The 10,920-nt window shown below is 52.0% G+C and overlaps 1 long non-coding RNA gene across 1 annotated transcript; it reads right to left on the bottom strand.

The window, feature by feature from the left end:
- Positions 1–6,618: 6,618 nt before the first annotated feature.
- On the bottom strand, positions 6,619–10,186 carry LOC106019898 (uncharacterized). The gene is made up of 2 exons (XR_011805280.1): positions 7,619–10,186; positions 6,619–6,718 (listed from the first exon to the last, which is right to left on the bottom strand). It is a non-coding gene; the product is annotated as an uncharacterized lncRNA (long non-coding RNA).
- Positions 10,187–10,920: the final 734 nt, after the last annotated feature.

Consider the following 10,920-nt stretch of genomic DNA (forward strand, 5'->3'; position numbering starts at 1 on the left):
TGGGAACCAAAATGTTTGTCCTTTCTCGATTTCTGAGCTTGCCCAGCCTGGCATGGGGAGAGATCCCAGCCCAAACGGCAAACACCCCCCAAGTCTTTTATCTGCCAAACACAATCCACAGCTTTTAATGGGGACTTTGCCCTCTCATCCTCACTCCAGGGTGCATGGGAGACCAGTGTGCATGTGATGTGGGGCTCTGATTTTGCTAGTCCTTTCCCCTGCCAAAGGATGTTTGCCTGAAAATCAACCCGAAACATCTCCCAAACACCTGCATGAGCAGCGAGAGGCAGGGATCAGTCCCAGCCTTACTGCACCGAGAGCTGCAGGCACCATCAGCTGCCTTCCCCCACCTCCTCCCATTCAATTAAGAAACAACATCTCTTCCTCCCTGCCACCTTCTTTTATCTCTGACAAGAGAAGGATAAGGATAGGATAAATAAGGATAGGATAGGATAGATAAGGATAGGATAGGATAAGGAAGATGCAGCGATAAATGGCATCCCCACCTCCATGGCAGCACTGGTACTGGGGAGTCACTTTGCTGGCCACCTCTGCTGGCATGCTTTAAGGTAAAAAAATGTGGTTTTGGTAGCAGGGACAGTATGAACGTTTTGTCCAGCAGCACCCTGCTTGCAGGATGCTCCTCTGCATCTTCTGCTCCACGCTCTAATGCAAACACAGCTGGGGAGAGCTGAAACCCAGTGGCTAAAGGTAGAGCTGGGTTAACGGCAGGGAGGAAGGGCTGTGGGCACAGCAGGTGCTGCTGGCAGCCAGGCGTGGATTTCCTCCTCCGTGCATTTCCTCCTCTGGTGCTGAATCACGTTTGCATCGCTCTTCTGGGGGCCTGAGGGCAGAGGGCTTTGTGCACCACGTCTTTCTGACGGCAAAGGGAGCTTTCCAGGAGGAATTCCTGAAGGAAACCCCCGCGCAGCTCACGGCGCTCAGGTACAAGGTGTCAGCTGTCACCGAGCACCACGAGACGCCGGGATACGGCCCCAGCCAATTTGTAGGCATCACAAATAAAGCTGACAGCGCTGACAGGGAACAACTCGAGGACGCTGCCTGCGGGGAGACCCCACCACAGCTCCAGGCTCTGAAGCTGTTCAATAAATTCCTGGATTTAAGGCCAGGAGAGAGCATTCAATCATCCCGGCTGACCTTGTGCGTCGCGTTTCCCCCTGGCGCAGGGGATGGCAGTGATGGGTGCTTGATCGGAGCCATTTCGGAGCCGTACCCAGGGCACACTTGGGGTACCTGAGCTACCTGCCTGCCCAAATCATCACGTCCCCTGTCTGAGCCAGCTCGCGTCGTCTCGCACGTCTCTCATGAAATCAAAGGACCTTCGCTCTCCCCGAAGGTGGTGCTGTGTTGTGTGCTCAGTGGGGAGCGTTTTCAATCGCTCACTGGCAGGGCTTTCCTCTGCACTGTGTGCCAGCCCCAGCTTTGGGAACAAGCCTGGCACTGCAGAGGTACAGGGGGGGTCTCCAAAAGAAGCAGCTGGGAGGTGAGGTTCTGAGCACATTGCCCAAAGCATCACATAGGGAGCGAGGTGGTGGGAAGAGCAACCTGAGTGACACCAGCGGGTTTCTTCCCTGCTGCCTCTTGCTGTCACACAAACCCAGAGCAAGGGACAAACCCTGGGGCAGACATGGGTCTGGTTTTGGTCCCTGGATCTCTGCCATCCACCTCCATGGGCTCACCCCAATCGATGCCGGATTAGGAGGAGAATCCAGCCCCCACCATCACTGGAGGGCATTGATGGAGTCAGCCTTTGGGTGAAGAACAGGGGACAACTGAGCAATGCTCCCGACTCCAGCAGTATGACCAGGAGTCTTGGGCACATCCAGGTTGCATCTCCACCACGTCAAGGCTTCAGAAATTCAGCAAAACCCAACAGAGTTGCTTTGAGTCTGTGGCAAGAAGGTGGAAGCACAGAGCTGGGCTACCAGGGAGCCAGAAGAACACGAGAACGAGCCCTTACAAAGCCACAGGCCTGGGTGCCTGCTGCCATCCTGAGCCCAGGTTTTGCTCTCCCAAAATGCTGTTGTGTGTTTCCCAACACTCATTTCCCAACATGTGCACGGAGGCACTCAGCCTGCTGCAGTCCTGCTGCCGGTGCCACCCAGCTTCTCAGCTTGCCCATTGAAATCTGGGACAAGGAACAATTTCTCCGAGCTGTATTCTTCGTGCATTAACTTTATTGATGAGCAACACAGCACGTTGGGCAGGATGAGGACCCTGGTAAATGAAGCAATACAGAACTGGGGCTGAAGGCAGGTAGCAACCTGCCCATCTGTAGCTCTGGAGCTCGAGAAACGTCTCCTTAAACAGGGCTGCAATTTCATGAGTCTCTGCTCTGCACTATTTGCTTTTGCTTTATATTGTGCTTGGAGGGCTCTGGATGACAAGGACACTATTATTATTATATACTCCTGCATGTGTGTGCCTGCACGCTGGCTCAGGTGTCTATCGGTCGGAATAAATTACAGGGAGACAGCGAAAGGAAATGTTGCGTTTCATTAAAGCACCGCTTTTCATTTGCACTGGGAGTTTCTCCGGTTAGAAGTCAAACTGCACACCCGCCACTTGCTAATTGCACTTTTCAGAATCAAAGGCTTTAGCCAAAGGGATAAATATATAAAATTGTCGGGAAGGAAACATTTTCTTCTTGAATTCCAAGTAAAAACTGAACTAATACAGCCTCTTTTGATAATAAAAGCAGCAGAAACATACATCAGATCTCTGTGGCTATAGGCAGCTTGAAAAGGAAGAAAAAGATCCGCTTATCGGGCCAGGAGGACTTTTCTAAGTGACTGAAATTACATTAGGAAAACCATGTCCCTGTTTCCTTCGATAATTATCTCGTGTTGTTTTAGCTTCCTTCCCAGGTAGCTCCTTCACCCGGGGATTTGCTCAGTCTCTGCTTTTCCCTGCTTTGCACCTCACCAAGAGCTAAGAGCATCGACGAGCTGCTGTGCCCAGCAGCCCCAGGGGCCCCATTTCAGGATCCTGATGCTCTCCAGCTGCCCGCTTCCCTTTCCCCTCCCTCCTTTTTTCTTCTTTTCCCAGCCAAACCGTGGCCATTCCTCACTCCTCGGGCCCTGGGACAGGGAGATGGAGGACAGAGTCACGCGTTGTTAACCCCCACTTTCCTGTGGCTGCTGGTGATTTATTACGAGCAACGAGGCATGAGGACAGCCAGGCGAGGAACGAGGAGCATCTTCGCTCCGTCCCAGCTCCGGGCTGTTTAATAAGCCCTTTTAAAGGCAGGGGGGAGCAGTACTTATTGGGTGAAAAAGTAGAGGACATTGGGTTGTATTTATTTTATGTCTTGGTTCTTAAAGAGGAAAAACGTCTCCATTTCAGAGCAGGCAGCCTGAAAGCACAGTGTCTGCAGCACGCCAGGAGGACTCAGCCTTGAGCAGTGAGGCCGGATCCTGCTCCTTTCCATGGTTTCAGAAGGCAAAACCTATAGACAGGCTGGGTTATTTATGCATTTTCACCTGGTTTCTGGCAAGACTGGTGTTTTGGCTCTGTTTTCATCAGCCGGTTTCCTCTTTTTTTTTTGTCCTGAGAATCAATTTAGTTCACCAGTTTAAAAAGAAGAGAAAAAAAAAAGAAAAAAGAAAAATTCCATGATTACTAAATAAATAAATAACAAGAATAAAAACCCTACTGGAAATTCTGCAGCATTTTGCAAAAACGACTGTGAAATTTATGGAACGACAGCTAAATTGAATGAGATTAGGAAGAAAAGGGCCTGTCTATTTATGTGAAGAGTTTTCAGAGTTATCATAATTAATTATAACAAACATTTCGTAATGCACATTAAATCTCAGGCTTGGAGGCTCAGGCTGCTTCCCAGTGCTCAGGCTGGGATGTTTGCTCGGTGGGGGCTGAGCTGCAGCTGGAGGCAGCCCCAGGACTGCAGAGGTGTAACAGGGAGCAGAGTGTGCCCCTGCTCCTCCACCCAAGCACCGAAATGATGCCCAAAAATGCAGCAGTGAGCCTCAGATTGCTTAAAATCCTGCAAGATTTTAAAATTATGCAAAGGAGCCAAGCCTGGTCCATGCTTCCCCACAGCCCCGTGGAGGGGCTGGGCTCCTTGCAGCAGGATCAGACCCAGCTGTGCACGTGGAAATGCATCAGACAGGAGGGAATAAAACCAGGACAGGGTCAGAAATGCCTCACACAGACCTGGGGGATTGGAGGAGGTCACGGTGGACTCAGCTTGGCCTCACTAGCCCCTTCCATTGGTCCTGGGGGGATGGACAGGCACTAATGATGCCAGCATCGCTTGCTAGGATTTAATTAGGTACTGGCGGCTGTGGATCCAGCCCCACCTGCGGCTCCTGTTGCTGCACAAGATGTCAGCTCCTGGTGTGTACCAGCCCACGGGAGAGCCTCCCACTGTTCCTCCTGGCTGCCCACATTGGAAATGGGCTGAGGGAATGATTTCACATGGGGAGAGATGCATGGAAAACTGGGTGATGCCATGGATGAAAGGGGCTACTTGGAGCTGAATGATCCCAACCTGGAATCAGGTTTAACTCTCCTTGCCTGTGCTGTTTGGGTGCTAAGGCATGAGGCTCGCAGGGCCCCATGCAGCCCCACAAGCATCTCTGGCTTCATGGCTCTGGGTTGCCAAGGGTGGCAGGAACCACACACTGCCCTGGTAAATATGGGAATCCCCAGATCTGCTGGGAGAACTGATGCAGGCAGAGCAAAGGCAGAGAAAAATCACCTCTGCCAGGCTCCACACACACTCTCACGTGAGCAAACAGCAGGCTCGGGGTCTGACCTGTGCTCTGTCCTGCACCCCAGGAGCTAGAGGTTACCCGTCCCCCTTTGAGCAGGGCTGACCCCAACGCAGCCAGCTCCCTCCCGGCCTCCCAGCAAGGGCTGATTGCTTTCACCTGCAAGCCCTTCCCAGCTCTTCTGATATATTACCTGGGGGCTTTTCTAGTCCCTGAAGTGAAGGTTAAAAAAAAAAAAAAAAAGAAAGAAAGATGCTCGGGCTGGATTTATCTCCTCCAGCACAGGGACCCGGGCCCCACGCTGCCTCCTGGGGCCGGTGCTGCCCAGCACTAATTAACCACTGCCCTGGCTGCCGTGGGACCCAGTTCTCCTTGGACAGAAAGGAATAAACCCAGCAAGTGTGTGCATCACCCATTTTTTATGCTCCTGCTCTACCCACTGGGCGAGGACATCACCCAGAGTCCTGCAGGCAGGGTTAGCTCAGCGCTGCAGCGCCCGGGGTTGTTTTAGGTGCAGGACGCAGTGGGGCCGATCCCGCTGCGGTGTCCTCGGAGAGAGCCAGGAGCTCGGCACGCTGCCTCCTGGCATCCCCAAAGTCTCCTTGAATATTTGGCCCAGCAACAACAAGAAGATGTTTGGATGGGCTCATCCTGGCGCTATCTGGAGACGTTTTGTTATTAGCACAGCCCCGTGCTAATCAGCACCCTCAGGTTGCAGCTCCCAACTGGATGCAGCTCAGGCAGATGATCGCAGAAGGGACACTGGGGACTCTGTGGCACCCTGGCTGCCCCACAGCACCCTGTCACCCTGTTTCCAGCCTCAGGGACGCAGCCCTGGGTGCAGCATTGCCCTGCCAGCAGCATCCTGTGGCCGTGGCCGTGCTCCAAGTGGCCTCACCGCTGATTTGCGGCGGCCTGCAGGCATCAGCTCGCCATGCCAGGAGGTAAATCATTGCAAGTTTTTGTGCTTTCAGCAAAAAAGAGAAAGGAAAGGAAGGTGGAATTTAAAATAAATAAATAAATAAAAACTCCTACAGCCCCCCAGTGAGGGAATAAACTGCTGCAGAGCTGTGCTTGACCCTGGCTGCTGCACCAGGAGGGCACCCGGCACTGGTTATGAGCCAAAGGAACACAGCCGGGCTGAGAGCAGGGTGAGACTCCTTCCAGTGCCACCCTGGCACTGGCAAACACGGTGCCACGAAGGCTTCCCTGCCCTGGATTTTAGTGGCATGGTCAGCAAGAGCCTTGACTTCCATAGTGTGCAGTCCTTTTTCTTCCCCAGCATTAAGGGCTCCTTTTTGGCTTCTGATGGTAAAATATTCTGCTCTAATATGCAAAACAGGTTTGATATATAATCTACAGAGCTAGCCCAAGCCCTGTGTTTTACCCATCTGGGCAAAATGGTTGCGCAGAGCTGGGCATGGCAGCCCTGCAGCAAATCCTGACCCTCCGTGCTGGGTTCCCACCATCCACAGCAGTGCGAGAGCAGCTCCACTGCATCAGCAGTGCTGGTGAAAGGAGAGGAATTGAGCATCTCCCACAGCCTGGTGCTGGACTGAATCCCAGATTTGCACATCTGACAGGTTGGGGTTAAAAAGCTGTCTTTGGTGCAGAATTTGGTTTGAAGCATGGTTATGGGTTCAGCTGCCAAGGGTGCCCAGATGGGGCCCACAGGTCTGGCATAAAAAAGAAAAAGCCAAAAAAAAAAAAAAAAGGATGAAATGCTTCCCCAGGCCAGGAAGTATTTCAATAGTTAAGGAAAAAATAAAAAATAAAAACTCTATTAGGCCAATGCAACTTCACTGAAAATTTTTACTTAATCGGCTACCATGATTGTGCCAGATGGATAAAATGAAACCTACCGAGGAAGATCCACACGTGCTTTTCTTCATTTGCAACCAATATATCAACTCAGCCTTCCTGCATGGATTGTGAAACGCAAATCTTCATGCTTTTGGAACCTAGGAATAAAGAAATAATGGCATAGAATTAAGATAAATATTTGGGGAAATCACATTTCCTGTCATTTAAAGAAGAAATCTTTATACAACAGAAAAGCTGGCAGGTCCAGCACAGTGCTGCTGATCCCCAGCTGAAAAAAAAATCATTAGGCAGGACTCAGGAATCATGAGAGTGATGCAAAATCATTAGATTTTTAAAATGGAGATTAAATCACACCCCTCGGTACATGTCCCTGCTCCCACGCTGCATGTCAGAGCAGCAGCAGCAGGGTACGCATGTCCGTGGGGAGCTCTGAGTGGGAAAATCCAAGGCTTGTGCTGCTATAAAAGAGCTGTAGTTCTGCATTGTCACTTCAAAAGATGAGCTAAATATATATACATAAATTATATATATCTATACCTGGATATAATGTCTCTCCCAGGCCTTCCCCGTGGGCACCGTCGCACCCTTGCAGGGTCCAGGGAGGTTAATAGAGCCATCCCTGCCTCCCCCTTCCAGGCAACAAATCCATTATGGGAACAGTGAGCTGCCTTGGACTCGTCAGCCTGTACCTTTTATCCATTTTGGCAGAGGAGCGTAATTGACTCATGTCATAAATCAAACATTTCTCCCCGCAAAGCTCCAGCCGCGCTTCGAACGTTTTCGTTAATGGGGTTGGGGACACCCTGTCCCCAGCGGCTGGGCTCGGACCCAAATCCCCCCTCCTGGGTGCAGGGGGGCTGGAGTGGGTCAGGGGCGCAGGGCGGACCCTGGGGTGGGGTGAGCTGGGGACGGGGCTGTCCCCAGAGCCTCTTTTGAAGTGGCCTCCATCACAGCAATGGGGAGACAGAAGAGGGGGGGAGCCCAGAGCCCCCCAGCTTTCCCCCCTGGCACCCGAGGGGCAGAACCTATGCACTTACCCTGATCAGATCCTTCTGTCACAATATCTGTCCCTTATACACCTTGGGGTGGACACCAGAGCCTTCTCCAGCTTCACACCTGCCCCCTGTGGGTGCTACCCCTGTGTGTAGGATCACCCCTGTGTGTAGGATCGCCTTGTTTGTAGGATCACTCCTATGTGCAGGATTGCCTCTGTGTGTAGGATCGCCCCTGGGTGCAGGATTGCCCCTGTGTGTAGGATTGCCCCTATGTGCAGGATCACCCATGGGTGTAGGATCACACCTATGTGCAGGATCATACCCATGTGTAGGATCACCCCTGTTTATAGGATCACTCCTAGGTGCAGGACTACCCCTGTTTGTAGGATTACACCTAGGTGGAGGATTGCCCCTGTTTGTAGGATCACCCCTGGGTGTAGGGTGGCCAACACTTGTGTCTGCTCTGGGGTTGGGGTGGCCCAGGCCCCAGAACAGCTGCACCCAGGCCCCAGCACGCCCGTCCCTGCCAAAGCCAATGTGTCCCTGCTGGGACCAACGCGACCACCATTAGAGGCTCCTGTAGGAAAATTCCAGCCTAAGGCTCTGAAAGCGAGTTAGGGACGGGAAGAAAAACACAAATGAATTTAATAAGTGCTTAATTGGATTCTCCACAGCGGAGAAAGCTGCTGCTTCCCAGCAAACGCCCCCAGCAGCAGGCCGTGAGTCAGCCCGCTCCTCCCAGTCACACCAGTGCTGGGGGGAGGCCAGGTCTGTCCTTGGGTGACCACAGCCTGGGCACGGCGTCGTGTCCTCTGCAGGCCCAGCCCAGCCCAAATCCAGGGTGAGTGCTGCAGTTGGGGCACCTGTGAGCCCCCGAAATGAAAATGGTGGGGAACAAACCCCGGAAGTGAAGCCGTCCCCGTGGGCAGGGACATGGGATTTGCCCTCACCCGTGGGGCTGCTGGTGCCAGCAGCCCTCCTCCCACGGCTCCTGGTTATCGCCAGCCCCCTCTGTCACAACTCCATGTCCCCACGTGTGGCCACGTCCCCAGGCCCCTCTCCCAAAGACGACGTCTTCGCTGCCTCGCGCTTCCCCAAATTGACCCGCCCTGGCTACAAATAAAGAATCTATGAGGCAAAGCTGCATTAAATCAATGAGCCAATGTGCCTGCTGCTAAGATAAGCACAGCTACCGGGGTCTCTTGCTCCGTCATTAGTGCTGGAGGATTCTCAGAGCCAGAAAACCCGGGGAGACTCATTAGGGGAAGCGCCACTTCTGGCTGGATTTACCGAGAGTCTCTCTCCAGCCTCCGCGCGCCCCTTTCTCGCTGCAGGAAGCCCTGCCCTTGCTCTGATCTGTTATGCAGCGTGCGGAGCCCATAAGGCTTTCAAAAATAACACGCTATTAAAATAGTTTTAATCAGAATTCCTCCAGCCAAGACACAGCAGCCAGAGATCCCGCTGTCTTTGGCAGAAAGGAGCTCGGAGAAATTAAGCGATGAGGGGAGGAAGTGATTTCAAAAAGCCTGGCCGTATCTCGCTCCATCAGGATGGACCTGGAGTTTTTCATGGGGTTTGTACCCAGGAGGAGCAAATCGGCCTGGCTGTAAGAACAAATTTAGATGAAGAGACGGGGATCCAGCTGCAGCTCCTGCCTCTGCTGGAGGTTTTCTCTGTGATCACGTAATTTCTCCACGCTGCACGTTCCCCAGCAATCAAATGCGTTCTCGTTTCTCTTCCCTCCTGCCCTGCCTCCTTCTCTGGAGTCCAGGTTTCTCAGGGTGCAGGCACAGCAGCCACAGCTGCAGCATTTCGAGAGCATCAGAGAGAACGAGGAGGAGCAATCCCTTGGTGCAGGGGCAGGCTGGCACGCGAGCCCTTCAGAAATTAGACCCGGAGGCAGCCTCTGAAGGAACAATCCTCAGCTCCGGAGACTTCAGCTCCATTTTGGCACCTGGGGAACTCGGTGGGCCCAGGACCCCTGCAGGGGACCAGTATCCAAGAGCAGTGGGTGCTGCAAAAAAAACATTTTTGGTCAACACGTGGCAATAGCACCGCACACGATGAGGCAACGGGATCGACTTTGCACAGTGCCTGTGCAAAAATATTTTTGGCAATGTCAGCGTCCAACCAATTGACTTTGGGATGAATCCTGAACCAGAACGTGGATGTTCATGGTCTTCTGCTAAAGGGCAAGGGTCTGCTCTGCTTCCTGGCTGAAATCCAGTGTGCTCGGTGTGTTCTGCACCTCTGCCCTTTCTGAGAAAGATCAGACCTGTGACATCTCTGGGAAGCCACCCCCACATCACTGCCCAAAGCGGGGGCTGTAAATCAGAGCTGGATCCGAATTATTATTATTTTTTTAAAGTCTCACTTGTGTTGGGTGTGGATTCTCTGGGGGCTTGTAGGGTTATCACTGCAAACCTGCATTCAGCCATGGGACTGAGAATTTCTTCCCTTTTTTCCCCAGCAGCTGACACTTCCCATCCTGCTTCGAGGAGGAGGCAGAGCTGGGTAGCACATGGCCCAGGCTCCCAAAGCCGTTCAGGTCCCTGCAGAAATATTTGGGAGGAGGCACCTGGAGCACACGAGAGCATGAGCCTGAGTGTGTTCGCTTCAAAAAATAATAAAAAAAAATAAAACAGATGGTCTATCGCCGAGAGAAACAGGCAAACAATGAATGGATGCATCAAAAAAAAAAAAAAAAGCCAACAAAAGCCAGGCATTCAGCATTACCGGAATAACCTCAAAACACACTTCTTTCTTTTTCTTTCCTTTTTTTTTTTTTTTTTTATTATTCATAAATTGCTATGAATTGGAATTTTTCTCCACTTTCAGGAAACTGGAGGCTTGTGATGGCTCTGCCCATTTCCAAATTAACGAGTGGACTTCCCTGCTATGCCCTCCTCATCTTGTAGGGAAAAGGGGGCTCAGCCCTCCCTCGCCACCCACCAAACCATTTCATTTGCAGGACTCCAGGCTGCCATGGCCCAGTTCTCCCAGTTTAACAGCCCCAAGCATCAGCATCAGCAACCCATACTGGGAAGAGCCCTGCGGATGGCATCTCCAGGAGGTTCCTGCCCAGCGTGGCGTGGAAACATAACACCACAGCCCCAGATTTAATTAAAATAAACCATCCTATGCCATCCAGAGCCTCGTTGTTTTGCAGGGTTGTTTCAATAATTATAAAATAAATTGCATTTCTATTGCGCCTTTCATCCTTGGATCTCAAAGTGCTTTACAAGCATTAATTAATTTAGCTTCCAAATAGCCTCTCCCTCTGATGTCGTATGAAAATTTAATAAACAGGTAGTTGGAGAGGTGGGGGGGATGCCTGGGGGCAT

This window comes from Anas platyrhynchos, chromosome 29 (assembly GCF_047663525.1).
Source record: "Anas platyrhynchos isolate ZD024472 breed Pekin duck chromosome 29, IASCAAS_PekinDuck_T2T, whole genome shotgun sequence".
NCBI lineage: Eukaryota > Metazoa > Chordata > Aves > Anseriformes > Anatidae > Anas > Anas platyrhynchos.